Here is a 15,247-nt window from a genome sequence, read left to right as displayed (position 1 = left end):
CTGTTACTTATGTTCTCATTGATCTTCGGTTGTAAAATTATAGAGAAGAGAGAGCGGTCACCCTGCACTCTTTGAAATAGGAAACAGTTTCTCTGTATAACTTGTTAGCAGGCAAGCTGTGTCCAACTGCCCTGCAAGGTGGGTCCTCCAGGGCCACAAGTACTTAGCTGATTAAAAATGGTTTGCAGCATAGGAAGTTGAGAAAGGTTAAATTAGTGTTCTTCAGCTTTGTGTGGTGGCACATGATCTACATACACGCAAATATACATCTATGATTGTCTTTTTTGTTTTTGAGAGTCTCGCACTATACCCCAAGCTGGCTCAGTTCTAACCAGCTCTGGGGCTACGGAATGTAGCTACTGGGGCTACCTTGAGAGACTGACAGGGATTTTCTCGGTAGAAGTGACATGACTATGTGGCAAAGGGCTGCCCGAGCGTCTCCCCGGCAGGCTGAGAACAACCATGCCCATAATCAATACTTACCACGGCCTCCAGTCCCTCCAAGCACACATTACATGGAAGTTGCTCACTGATCTCGTGCTAGTGTCTCCTACACCTCTCTATACAGAGACACACAATCCATTCTCCTTCCCTTGGATCTGGCTGACCCTGTGTCTGCTTTGGTTTCAACAAGAACAGAGCTATGCCAGTACGAGGACACAGCCTGCAGCCTTTACTCTTGTTCTTGTCGGAGCTGGATGCCACGTTGTAACGTGGGACACTTGATGAAGGAACGTGAGCGCAAAGAAGGGGACCATGCAGGCTAACAGGCAATTTTTCTAAGCTACCATCTGAGTACAGCATATGAGTGACATCAGCTCTACCACACAGGACAGAAACTGACATTGTTCCCCAGTTAACCTACAGTTAACTCACTGGAACCAACTGTCATCTTAATAGTTAAGACATTGTTGATTTAAGCCATTACGCTTAGAGAGGGTCAATTTACACATCACAAAGGGGGACTACAATCATGTATCACTTAACAACAGAGACCCACACCAAGATATAATTTACTAAGTTATTCTGTCTTTGTGGAAACACCATAAAGTAGTGTACAGCTATATTGCTCTCTCTCTCTCTCTCTCTCTCTCTCTCTCTCTCTCTCTCTCTCTCTCTCTCTCTCTCTTTCCCTGTGTGTCTCTGTCTCTGCCTCTCTGTCTCTGTCTCTGTCTCTGTCTCTCTCTGTCTCTCTCTCTGTCTCTCTCTCTCTCTCTCTCTCTCTCTCTCTCTCTCTCTCTCTCTCTCTCGTGTGTGTGTGTGTGTGTGTGCCCTTGAATTGTGAACACTTTCCTTAAGTTTGTTCTGTTAGGGTATTTTCTTCCACCAACAGGAAAGGAAAGTAAGAAAACATCTGATTCTCTGTAACCTGTGAAAGATTACCTTCTGGGTGCCCAGAAGTGCAAAGGGCCGTGAAGAATGCAGGTGGAATTAACATTACTAATTAACAGACTTCAAAATAGGTGTTTATCTGGGATTATCTTGGCAGGCCCAGTGTCACCATAAGAGTCCTTAAGTGTGGGAGATTTGAGTCTGAGAGAAGGGATGCATGGACTTCCCCACTATGCAAGTTAGAAGGGCAGGGAGATGGCCCATCCTCAAAGTCCACAAAGTGCAACAACTTCAGGTCCCCATTACTGAGAGAGACATGGTCTCAATGGCATTGAGATCTTAGCTCAGGGAGACCCACTTTGGATCTCTGTGCTCCAGAACTGTAGGATCATCATTGCACGCTTCCTTATGGCACCAAATTCGTGATAACTTCATAGAAAAGCCACAGAAAATGACTAGGACAGACATGCTGTATTAATTTAGAACAGAGCTAGCTCGGACTGAGGTGGCTGCGATGGCTTTCAACAGCATTTGTGTAATTTTTTTTTCCCACAGCACCTGGCATGGGAGAAGTAATATTGGCTCTTTTGTGGGAAATGAAGCTTCCCACTTCACATTCCTGAACACGGTGAGTAAAAGTTGAGGCCTTGTTCCCTCCTTGTTCCAAGACCCCTTTTACAATGACTCCCACCTGCAAGAGTCGCACGTGGCATTTCAGAGGCTAGCTTATCTAATTCCTTCCAAAAACAAGGCCAGGGAGAATGAAGTGCCCAAATAGATTAAAATGCTGTCCACTTAGAGTCCCCACAGGAGAGAGGCACACAGTGGTCAGACCTCTCCTCTCCCTACCCTCTGAATATACTACTGGCCTCTCTTTAGTCCCACCAAATGGCCTCTCTTTATGGAGCCTCAGAAGGGCCATAAACCTTCATCATCGAGCACAGAGGGCTGAGTTCATCATGGCCACAAGGGAGGCCATGAGTCAGGGCCTTCCCATTTTCCTTGCTTGTCCACAGCATTTTAGATACCTGTAGTTTCAATTCCACATTGGGAATCCATGCTTATCACTGGTCACTAATCTCCAAAGTAAAGGCTTTTTTCAATCAGGATTCAGATTATTTTCAGAGTTTTAAATAAATGCTGTCATTAGTATCATCAGTTATTATTCCATGTGATGTGGGTTGGTCCAACAGTATGTTAGTAACAGCATCACATAAGTCACTACAAAGTGGTTCTGAGGAATATAGCACAGTTACTTTAATGGTAACCAGGGGGTTATCGTTTTGTGCTAGTTAGTTAGTTTTTGTCAATTTGACACAAACTGGGATCATCTGGGCAAAGGGCACCTCAACTGAGAAAATACCTTCCTAACACTGGCCTCTGTGTGTGTGTGTGTATGTCTGTGTGTGTGTGTGGTCATTTTCTTGATTAATGATTGATGTGGGAGGACTCAGCCCACTATGGGCAGTGTCATCCCCTAGGCAGGTGGTTTTATAAGAAAGCAGACTGAGCAAATCATGGGAGCAAGCCAGTAAGAGTTGTTTCTCCATGATCTCTGCATCATTACCACCCCAATGTTCCTCAATGATGGACTGTGACCAGAAAGTGCAGTCCAACTAAACCCTTTCCTCCCCAAATTGGTTTTTGTCAGAATGTTTTATCATAGAAATAGAAAGCAAACTAGAACAATCAACAGTTTGAGGTACATGGTGTACAACCACACAAGTTATTCAGGTGTTTCTGACTTCAAACTGACTAAAGCAGCCCCTCTCAGCTATAGGGAGCAAGGGAATAATGCAGGGGGGACAGATACAAGTCCAGTGGGGGTTAGTGAAGGGTCAGGATCAGGACCAAAGAAATGGACTGAAAGTCTCTCTCTAGCACTGTGACTCTTGAAGATTCTACAGCCTTTTTTGTTTGTTTTAAAACCTCTCTGTTGAAAAAAAAAAAAAAAAAACCCAAAACAATAAAATGGAATAGGCAGTAATGCATTGTTGTCCCGTAGGTTGATATGACCAATGACTGATTTTAGGAAAACACAAAGTTCTAGGTAGAAAGCAAATGCTTGAAGATATTAGTCACTTAAAAACAGAACTCCAAAGTTACAAAATCAACACACTCACCAGGCACACATGTCCAACACATCATGATGAGCGCCTTTGTCCCTCTAAACCCCTGCTCCCACAAGCTTGTTGGGTGCCTGATCCTTATGTTCCTGGAGCCCCTGCAGTGCTCTAAGAATGGGGACACTGCTTCCAGGTTTGTTATCAAGCCTCCACTGCTGTTTGCCAACTTCTGTCTTTCCCCATGTGGTTCCAATATCAAAATATTCCGTCCATCTGTCCCAGAGGGTTTGGCCTTTCTCTTCATTTGTGCTTCTTGAAATAATATGCTCCCCAGGCACAGACTGTTCCTTCATCAGTTAAAAAAAAAAGGTCAAGCATTTATTAGTCTGTGTATAAACACAACAACAAAGGAGCCCTTGTGCAAATGGAATGCTCGGCTTGGACAGAGCTCAGAGTGGTTCCTTGCAAATCTGGCAGATTCCCTCAGATGTTGGAGCCCTTAAAGGAGTCAACGCTGCTGTCGCTGGAGTTCTCCAGCCTTGCTCATAACCTCTAGGGCCCCTTTGAGGTGCAAGTGTACTCATTCTTCATGCTTAGAAGTGAAACGTCTTTCTCAGCTCAAACACATTAACAAGTTGTTGAGAGGAACCAACTCTAATCCTATAGATAGAAAGTAGAAGGCTCCCGTTGCTACATAGATAATGAGGATAAGAAAGAAACAATGAGCTTTGCTGCTCACCAGAAGCCGTTTCATCCAGATGTGATCTCCAAGCTGGAAAGCTAACTCCAGAAGTCTCCATGCTCTTCAACGATAACAATCTAATGAGGCTGTCTTGTGTCAGCCAACTGCTTGCTATACATGCTCCACTCAGCCTTCTTCCACCCTGATTGTCCCATACATTGTATACCACCACTCTTTGGGAAAAAAAAAAAAAAAAAAAGAGCCTCTGACTCAGTGGTTCACAAGGTCTGCGTTTAAATCTTCTTTCAGATCCCTATGTGGTGTATGAGTTGATTCTTCCTTAGTGACAATTCCCAAGCTTTCTGTGTTTTTGTTTATCCAAAAACTGAAGAAGAGCTGGATTTCACAGTATTCCATCTCCTTGACACTCGGCCACAGTCTATCTTAGAGAAGTGGCCACCACACTCCCATGTTCCATTAAGGAGAGTAAAGTCACTCACCTCTAACCTCAGACCTCAGAGCTCAAGTGTTTTTTGAGTTTGAATGTATGTAAAACCTGTTGAGGTTAGCTGTATCAATCCTCATACCCTGTCTGGATCAAATGGTTTCAATGTACATGAAAGTAGGCTTAGCTTGCTGGTCTTCTTCTTGTTTTGAGACAAGGTCCTGCTATGTATATAGCCCAGGTTGGTGTTGAACTCACTGGGATTATGTGTTTCCCCAGCAAGCAAGGCTGAGTTGTTGGTTTTTTTGTTCTTTTTCTTGCTCTTTTCCTTCTCCCTCCTTCCCTTGCTATTCTTTGCCCACCTCTCCCTCTTCATCTTCCTTCTCAACCTGTCTTGTCTCCTTGCCCAGAACTGTTCATGGAGAAGGATCCACAGCACACTGGCTCTCTGAATACTGACTTTATTGCTGTGAATTCCTTTGGAGTATGGCAGGAAGTCACGTGGCAGCAGATTTTAAACTCGATGTCAACTTGCATTAGTTTGTAAATACGTAAGTGAATATCAGGCCCTGAAACTTAGCAACCTGCCCTTTCCTCAGGAAGTAGAGAGCACATGTTATTGAAGTTGAAAGAAGCAAACATCTGCTTTCAGGGCTGGCTGTGCCAACTCACTTTCCTTATTTCTTCTGCTACCATAGGCCCATTTGCACACATACACACACCCAACACACACACACACACCCAACACACACACACACACCCAACACACACACAGACAGAGAGGCAGAGGGACAGAGAGTGACAGAGACAGAGACACACACAAAGAGAGAGAAAGAGAGAGGGCGAGGGTGAGAGCAAGAAAACTGACATATTCGCTATTCTTTTGGCTAGGTTTGGAATAATTTCTGACTTCCAATTAGGTGAGTGAATGAATGAATGAATGAATGAATGAGTTATACAGCTACCTGTGCTATCCTCACACTTTCTTTGTCTTATGTAGCTCTCTCTCCTCCTCTCCCTTTTTTATTGAGGGATTTCTCATCTTTTGATGCTGCCTCACGAAGCCTCCACCCAGGGTTCTCCCTTCCTCCCTGTCAGTCCTCCCTTCCTCCCTGTCAGTCCTCCCTTCCTTCCTCCCTGTCAGTCCTCCCCAGCTTTGTTTCCTTCTTTTGGTTTGGCTGCCTGCTCATCTCTTTCATCTTACAATGGCGGTTTCTTCACTGTGGAAAAGGCCCTTTTCCTCCCTACAGACCGCAGCTCAGGTGTCTTGAAGAAAGCACTAACATGTTTGCTGCATTGCTATAGGCTGTTTATTGGCTCAGGCTGGGAGTTGCTTCCGCACTCTAGGCCTTGGTTATGGACCAGCTGCCCACTACTCAAGATACAGGATGCACATCAGAATTTTAAGGAGGATGTGGGCATCTAAGACAGAGGTGTGTAGATCTGTATGTGTGGCACTGGGAGGAAATGGGAGACATAGAGTTGGGGGTAAAACTGTGGAGTGGGTGAGGACAGCTCAGGTGAGGAGAGAGACTTGCCAAGGCTGAGGACAAACTCGGAAGGAAGCCAGCTTTTGAGAGGGGAAGGGTAGATGGACTCTAGTGGTGGGCTCTGAGAAAGAATGGCTGGAGGAACAGGTAGAGAGCACAAAGGTGACAGAAGCTTCAGGCAGTGTCAGGTTCAAAATGGTGAGAGTGGTAAGTGGGGTGAACTGGAAGAGCAGCAGGGTGACAGCTCTGAGGGGCAGGACAAAGGAAAGAAGCACTTTGCTTCAAGAGTGCTCATTTTCTTCTCTTTGTTTCTTTCTTTGTTTCTTTCCTCCTCCTCTTCCTCCTCCTCCTCATCCTCTTTTGGTTTTTCAAGAAAGGGTTTCTCTGTGTAGCCTTGGCTGTCCTGGAACATGATCCTGTATCTAAGCTGGCCTCGAATTCACAGAGATCCCCCTGCCTCTGCCTCCCAAGTGCTGAGATTAAAGTCATGTACCACAATTGCCTGGCAAGAGTTCTTATTTTCAAACAAACAGTTGATAAAAACCTAAGAGATATAGGAACTCGACCTTCAGTGAGAACATCTGACCTCATCAAATCTCACCAGGAAAGGTACATTCTAATTTGAATTTGCCTGCTCCTCATATAAGAAGGGCTGAGAAACAGAACACAAACTGTCCATAGTCCAGACTACTTCAACAGGTTATCAACTCCTTATCACAGGCCTCCCTGGTTGATGAGGTTTTAGTGTGTGTGTGTGTGTGTGTGTGTGTGTGTGTGTGTGTGTGTGTGTAAATGGGGCACCTGGAGAAGACTCCTCAAAAAAGATTTTAGGGCATGAAGAGAAAATTGCCCATCCCTGCACCCTTAGGAGCAACAAGAGACCACTTGAAAGTAAGCTACCTTGAGCTATCGGTCTGACTTCTGCTTCTGTAATAACAGTTATCATGATTGGATTTGCACTCATTTATAGTTTTCCTATTTATACTGAGGTAAATGGGCCTTCATTTAGCAGTTAACTAGTATCAACACAGAAACAGTTACATATTTTTATTTACTTATTTTTTGGAGAGAGAAGACGCTGATCTGCTTACAGTCCTCCCTGTTCCCCTTCCTGCTCACCCATCTATCCAGATCTCTGTTTTCCCAAATCATTTTAATTCTGCTATGCATTTTGTGGTTTTTTTCCTTTTTCCTACCTTTCTTTCTTTTGGCAGGGTCTCACACTGTAATCTATGTTGACTTTGTACTTGTAGTAATCCTCCTGTCCCAGCCTCCCCAGTACGGGATTACAGGTATGTCCCTCATTCCTGTTCTCTCTGCCTCTGTCTGTCTGTCTGTCTGTCTCTCTTTTTCTCTCTCTCTCTCTTTCTTTCTCTCTCTGTGTGTATGTATGTTTATATATGTGTGGACAAAATTATTTTTTTTAATCTTTTGACAGATTCATACATGCAAACAATACATTTTAGTGACTTTTACCCTCCCTACAAACATGGGCTTGTTCGCAGGTGTGTGTAAATATGGAGGGCATATGTCAACCGTAAACATCAGTCTTCCATGCTTTCCACCTTGTTCTATGAGAGAGAGTGTCTCATACTGACTGCCCTGGAACTAATGGAGGAGTCCTGGCTGTCCAGCCAATAAACCACAAGGATTCATCTGCTTTCACCTGCTCAGCCCTGGGGTTACAAACACATGCCACCATGCCTGACTTCTGAAGCTTGAACCTGGGTCCTGGGCCTGAGTGGCGAGCAGTCTACCAACTTAGGTATCTCTCTAGTCACATTGCTTAAGACTCTGGGTCTACGAAGATGTATAAGATTAGGTGAACACAATCCCCACCTAGTAATAGGAATTTGATCTGGACTATCATTACAATTAGATCCAGGGATCAGGATGTTTAAAATATTGTTTTAGAAGTGAAGCTTGAAGCTCAGCTTGAGGAAGCAAGCCTGCACGTCTTCTGTTTGTTCACGCTCCCTGACACGATTGCTGTCACTGATAAATGTCAAAGGGGAGAGTGATATTTTTGGAGCTGAGTTTTCTACTCTATTACAAAAATAGACTCCAAACACATACGCATATGTCACAGAAAGAGCATAGGCTAATATTTCTGCACGGGGATGGGCATTAGCATATTTTTAAAGTTCACAGTTACTTGGCTGTTGTCAGTTACAGTCATCTGTTGGTTGGAATTCCTTACTTTATGACGACAGACAATCAAGATCTATTGGTTTAATGTAAATTTCACAATGAGGTGAGGATTTTAAAGTCAGAGAGTTTCTAAAGGAGGCTGGGCTATGAGAGTCGCTGTTTTCAAGGGAACTATCTTCATGAAAGCCTGGAGCCTACCTCAGCCAACAAGCAGGAATCCCTGATAACACGGACATGAAGCCATCATCGAACTCAGCGCATCAATGTCTTGTTATGTACCTGGTCTCTCTTGGGAGTGTGAGTTTAGGCTTATACTTTCAATGTAGCTTAAATATACATTAAGTTTGTATCTAAGTCTGAAGTTACAATTTAGGTAGCAGGTCAAAGTAAAAAGCCAGTCAAATTTGTCCACATGTTATGGTTTGGACCTATTCCCCCCCCCCCCCCCAGGTTATATGATGAAGGCTTGTGGCATATGGAGTTAGGGGACCTTAAAGAGGTGGGGGCCTAGTGGGAGAAATCTGCATTTTTGGGAAGTGTATCCTTTCAGGGGATATTAGGACCCTGGCCTCCTTTCTTCTCCTTTTGCTTCATTGTTGCCCTTAGGTAAGCAAGCCTCCTCTTTCCTGAACCTCTGACACAGTGCTTTGTGTGGCCAGGAGCTCAAAAGCAACTCAGTTAAGTAGCCTTGGGCTGATACCTCTGGAACGCAAGCCCAGGTGAGTCAACCTTCTTCCTTTTGGTTTTCCCAGTGTTTTGTCACCTCGAGGGAGGGTGGTTTAAGATGTCATGTCATCATGCTGTTTTCCCATGGGTCCCTCCTCTCAGAAGAACACTGGTTTATTCAGGGTTGTAAGAGGGCCTACACTAACTTCATGGTTGCCCAGAGAAGGAAAGGTGTATGCCTTTTATGAGTGTCTCTAGGGTTGGTGGAAAAGGCCTTGCTTGGTGGCCTCATGAGACTGTGCTCTCTAGGGCACTGTCAAACAGCAGAGGCCTGGGCTGCTTGAACTCTTAATTTTCACCTCTGATAGGCGGCTGGTTTGATGGGTGGAGACCAGAGCTGGGTTTCTCAACCTACAACCTATTTTCTAACTCACACAGTTCAAGTCAGCACTGTTGCTATATGGACAATCCCAGTTACAGCTACAAAGGTCTTTCCTGGATCTGGAGTGAGGAGAGTTCTGCTGAGTTGATGTCTTCCCCCTTCCTCATCTGGGTTCAGAGAGCAGTCCACGTCTGGACACATCAAAGAGAAAACAGAACAGAGGGCTGGTCGACTGGCAGCGGCTCCTAAAGCTTTGGGTCGGATGAAGCCTGATCAGTCACCCAGAGGGCCAGAGGTCAAAGATGGAAAGGCTGCACACGGCTCAGAGGAGGCAGGACACATTGTCCTGTTCTCCAAAGGGGAGGGGACTTCCGGAAGGAGAATGCGGTCTGATTCAGTGCCTTGCTTCAGCAGTCCTGCCCCACCCCCATTCCTGGGCTAACTCCTCCACCCAGCCACTTCCCAGCCTCTCCAGCCCTGCCTCCCCAAACCCTGCCTTCCTAGCCCAGCTTTCCCAGCCCAGCCATCCCTCACAGCCCAGGCATCCCTCCCAAAGCCTCTCTCTCTAGCCCAGCCGTTTCCCAGCCTCCCCAGTCCTGCCTCAAAAAGGCACTTGCAGACTCCCACAGAGGACACCCAGATGCTCCATACAGTGGCCTGTGCTCCATCCCCCTCCCTGTCTTGTTCTCCCTAGCCTGGGTGCAGGAACTAGTGGGTTGGAGAGAACTGAAAATGGGCTGGGTGTCAGACAGACACAATTCGTTTGGGAAGTGTCTCTGGCAGTGAAGAGTAACTTAGGTGCATGGCTGGAGAGCTGCGCCTAAGAGACTGTGATTAGACCCACCGATGCCTTTGATGACCATTGATTGACACAGATCTTGTACTGGGCTCAGGAAACTTTCCTAAGCTATGCAGACTCCAACTAATTTGCACACTAGAAAGCCCGCAGACAGCAGAGTACGTGCCACACATGCGCAGGCCTTGGGTTTGCTTTCCAGCACCACCTAAACCAGGCGTGGTGCTACATGCCAGTAATCCCCACACTCGAATGTCAGAGGCAGAAAGGTCAGAAGTTCAAGGTCAAGGTCAGCCTGGTCTACAGGAGACTTTGTTTTAAAAGAGAAATGCCCACACACCCAGGAAGCCCCTTGCCCCTTCTTGGTCATGCTGGGAGAAAACCTTTTCCCTCCTTCATTCAAGTGTGGAATCCCAATTAAATATAGTAAACAAAGGAAACCTCCTACATTGTAATTTTCTTCCTGCTCCTCTCGTTTTATTCGCTGTCTGGATTTATTGCTCAAGAATGGCCTCCCTTTAGCACCCTTCCCTATTAACCAGCAAGATAAAAGCTACGGAGCGAGGGAACTCCTTCAGTTCTCAGTGCCAGTTGTGGGGCGGAGCAGGCTGAGTTTACAGAGGGCGCAGACATCTGTTGACCGATCCCAGCCTGCCCTGCACCCAGGCTGCGCTCCTGCTAGGAATGCAAACTGCAGCGATCAGAGGCAGAGCTGCCTTTAATAACCGCCTGAGCCCTGGAGCAAATCTGCTTGGGCACTAGAGAAGAAATTGAGTGGTTTTAAAGCAGATGTATGTTCTTAGTGGGGTCGGCTTGTAAAGCAATAAAACATGGTTTCCCCTTCTCAGCCTATCACAACAGCTAGAGTAAACAGTGCCACTTAAGAGAGCCAGACTCCATCACCATTCCCATGGAATACTTTGTCCCCACCACAGGATAAAACCCAAGTTGGTAGCACATGGGGAAGGCACTTCATTCTCTCTCAAGCACTGTACGTCATTAGGAGCAAACAACATATGTCTCCATGGTTATAAACAAAGGTGTCATGTTTGCAAAACAGACCCTACAGGTAGAAAGTCTATAAATGGACTAAAATGTGGATTTTCGTTGGTTGGGATGTTGTGATGCCACTCTTCGTAAGGACAGTTTCTCTTTCGCTGTAATGCGAGTTGAGTTGAAGTCACCTGTTAGCCTTTCCTCCTTATGCTGCTGGAGCTCTCAGGTCCCTACTTCGCACACGACCTTGAGAGGACTCCTGGGCTCTGTCTCTGGGTGCGGTAAGACACCTGTAACAGGAAAGGTTGAGGCAAGAGAACTGCACGTCTCAGGCAAGTCTGAACCTGTTTATATGGGGGGGAAAAAAGAAAAAAAAATAAAAAGAAAAAGGCAAGGAGGGTGGGGAGCTAGACTGAATGGGGACGGTGCCTACATTTATTTTAGAAAATGTTACTAATGAGAGTATAGTGGGAATAATTTTCCCGAAATCAGATTCTGTGATCAAACAAATTCAGGACAGGAAATTCAATGCATTTCCTTCCCCTTAGGGGGAACATGCTAATAATGTTCATTGTGATTTTGCAAAAACTAAGAAACATATATCATTCCCCAATTCATTTTTCCCCAGATTATTTATTTTTCCTTTACTTGTAGTATGTATGTATGTATGTATGTATGCATGCATGTATATGTGTGTATGTATGTATGTATATGTGTATTATTGGTCTGTACAGGAGTTTTGCTCTGTTATTGTATTCCAGAGAAAAGATGTCTCACTGAACCAGGTAGCAAGCAGCTTGGCATCCAGCACCCAGCTTCCCCTCTACCCCATTGCACTTATAAACTCACAGGCTTCGTGTACAGGCTTCAGAGGATTCAGACTCAATACTCAGCTACTGGACCATCTCCCCATCAGCGCACACTGCTTTCTCATGGAATGTTCCTCAGACATTGAAACATGAGGGCGTAAACCCCTTTACCTCCACACATCCTGGAGTCCACTACCTGTTTAGTCTGTCCACGTTCACAACTTTCCCTACTGTTTTCGGGACCTACCCGAATGCTTAATTCAAACAAACAGTAAAATTCAGTGTGTTCTTCTTCCTTTCCTGTCTTTATTCCCTTTGTCCTTCTTGCTACACTTTTATTTTGAAAGATTCCAAGGCCTCTGGAAGGCTATGCATGAATGTGCTATGCTTACACGCAACCATCATTAACACTTTCCTTCGGTTAGCTCCTGCGACTCCCTCCTTCTCCTGTGCACACATATACTTTATATGTGCTATTTGCATAATTTTATTTCAGAATCACCTGCAAATAAATTGCAGATATTCCAGCCCTTCATCAATAAGCCCCTCAAGTTGTGTGGACATAAACTCCATAACCTCAGTGGCACCATCATTAAGACATGCAAGTCCATTAATGTCATCCACTCTGTATTCAATAATTCACTCTCGCTAATGGACAAGATATATTCTTTATATTTTTTTTTTCTGGTTGGTTTGTTTCTCTGTTGTTTGTTTTGAGACAGGGTCTCAGTATCCCAGGCTGGTCTTTAAGATTTGATCTTCCAGAATCCAAATACTAGGGTTACAGTTCTATGTCACTTGTGCCTGGCCTTTCATACCCTGAAAAATCTTGGTTTGTTAGTTTGTTTGAGATAAGGTACCACTATGTTATCCCTCCTGGCTGGCCTGGCACTTGCTATTTAGACCAGGCTGAACTTGAATTTTCAAAGATCTGCCTGCATCTGCCTCTCAAGGGCTGGAATTAAAGGTGTGTACCATCACACCCAGCCTGCTGAAAAAAATTTTAACAATATTTTACTTAATGTGATATATTCAAAGTATGATATTTAAACATTTAATAATTATAGAAAGCTATTCATGAGTATCCTAACTTACTTACATTTATCCATTTTGTGTGCACATGTGCTCTATGGCCTGTGTGTGGAGGTCAGATAACAGCCTGGTGGCATTGCTTCTCCCTCTACCATGTGGATTTTGGGGATTGAACTCAGGTCATCAAACTTGGCAGCAAATACTTTTACTCTCAGATATCTTACTGGCACTTAATGAGTATTTTTGAAATTATATTCTTTTAAAAACAAATTTCATTGTGTCTATTATTATAGAATGTGGCATGATCTGTCTTGCATTGTATATTTTTTTAGAAACCAGGACCCAGGGAGGGCTTGCACACCACACTTAGCGATTGTGCTGTGTGCGTAAAACAAACATCCTGATTCACTTGGCTTCACAATCTTTCCTTCCTTAGTGAAATGTCCAGATCATTTATTTGGTAGAATATCAATCATTTTACTTTGTGTAATTATTTTCCCGTAATTATAGCTGTTTTAGTTTGGGGTCAGAATGTTAATAAGGGACATTGTTGCATATTTTACACTGCATCGTACCAGGGACACTAATTATGTCACTGTGTCTCATTGGTGATACTTACATCCAATATTACCCTAGTTAAGATGTTTGCCTATTACAAAAGCATATTTTCCTCTTGATAAGTGGTTGTTGATCTGATAGCTGGTTTTTAAATTGATTAATTAGTTTATTTGTTGGCAGTGCTGAGGATTCAGCCCAGAGCCTCATCTATACTTGGGAGACATTCTACCCACACCCTGTTCCTTTGCTATTTGAAAATTTAAGACTTGTGAATGACCTATTTTCCAACCATCTTTCACCATCAGCATTACCCTGTCCTGGCCCTGAGCTGACCCATTGTTGCCTTGGGTGTGATGAAACAGTGTTATGGGAATGAGTCTGCTGTCTACTTTATTAGCTGTCATTGTTCTGCAGAGAAAGAACGGACTCCCCCTTTCCTCCCACTCCTTTTATGAGGCAGCATAGAGAGTTTTTATTCACTATTCTATCATCTCTTCTTCAAACTCATCCTTGCATATGCTCTGTGTGTGTGTGTGTGTGTGTGTGTGTGTATTTGTGTGTTCACATGCAGGCACACACATGTCCTGTCATGGCACACAGGTGGAGGTCAAAGGACAATCTCCCCTTCCTCCTTGTTTGAGACAGGGTCTCTAGATTGTTCTTCTGCTGGATAAGTCCGCCTGGCTAGCCTGAGAGCTTCCAGGAACTCTCTCCACCTCCCATCTTCCAGTAGGAGCTCTGGGATTACAGACACACCCACCTACTATATATCCAGTTTCTTAGTTGTCTCTGGGGATAGGAAAGCAGGTCTCACACTTGCAGCACAAGTCGTTTTACCTGCTGAGTGATCTCTTTTAGAACTCTTTTTTGGACTCTACTTTGCACCTACTACTGAAGTGACATTGGCCTAACATTAAGCCCCTTTTCTCTCACCTTGCGCTGTAAAAAAAAAATTAGGAAGACATCATCATCAGTGAAACAGGAAGGCGTCTCAAATACTTGAGAGAACCCGAGTACCACTTGGCTCAGGGCTTTCTCAGGTGGGATGAGCCGTGAAGATGGAGATGGGACTGGAGGGCGAATTCCAAGCTGTAATTACTGATCAGGCCATGGTGGATTCCAGGAGACAGCAAATGGCCAGTTATTGAGTTGTCACACAGGAAAGGGGGAAAGCCTGTCGCTATCTCTGAGGAGCTCTGTTGCCTCCAGAATGGGCATGCAGGATCACAGCTCCTCATTCTACTTCAAGCCCCAAGGGAGTCTTTAATAACCATTGGTCACTAGGAAAACCTAGGAACCATGTCCAGATCCTGAATTGTAACAGGCTTTTGTGTTTACATATCAAGGGATTGGCCCCTGGGCCAGATGGCAAGAGAAAGCTCTCCACTGGAGTTCATGACCTGTTGAGCAGCATCTCCACCTCTTCAGCAGCCTTGGAAGAGCAGTAAAGGAATCAACTGAATACAGAGCTAGGCCGCCCGTTTTCAGAGGAACAAGCTATCTCTGTTTGGGAAAAGAAGAGACTGTCGTGCCCTGGTCAAGTCCTCTTGTGGAGCTCCTGTTCTGAGTTCTGTATCAGAGGAGACATTGTGCACTGTGGCGAGGCTGGTGCTTCAGAACCAAGCCAGCAACAGTCAGATAACACTGCCCAGGAATGTGCACACATTCCTTTCAAGGAGTTTCTGTTCTCCTTGGAGACTGACAACCCTGGGAAGAAGATACAGTGTGTGCTCCCAAAGGGAATGGCAAACATAACACACAGAACCTGGTGACTTCTCAGCAGGAGGGCTCAGTGGTCAGTGTTGCTCGTGGTATCTAGAACCTCTGTCACCCTCAGAGTTT

General features: G+C 44.8%; 1 long non-coding RNA gene across 1 annotated transcript; it reads left to right on the top strand.

The window, feature by feature from the left end:
- Positions 1-8,611: 8,611 nt before the first annotated feature.
- On the top strand, positions 8,612-10,450 carry LOC143441867 (uncharacterized). Its single transcript, XR_013109608.1, has 2 exons — positions 8,612-8,885; positions 9,271-10,450. It is a non-coding gene; the product is annotated as an uncharacterized LOC143441867 (long non-coding RNA).
- Positions 10,451-15,247: the final 4,797 nt, after the last annotated feature.

Source organism: Arvicanthis niloticus, chromosome 4, assembly GCF_011762505.2.
Source record: "Arvicanthis niloticus isolate mArvNil1 chromosome 4, mArvNil1.pat.X, whole genome shotgun sequence".
Taxonomy (NCBI): Eukaryota; Metazoa; Chordata; class Mammalia; order Rodentia; family Muridae; genus Arvicanthis; species Arvicanthis niloticus.
Note: the sequence above shows the minus strand (reverse complement) of the source record. Positions and strands in the feature narration are given on the sequence as shown.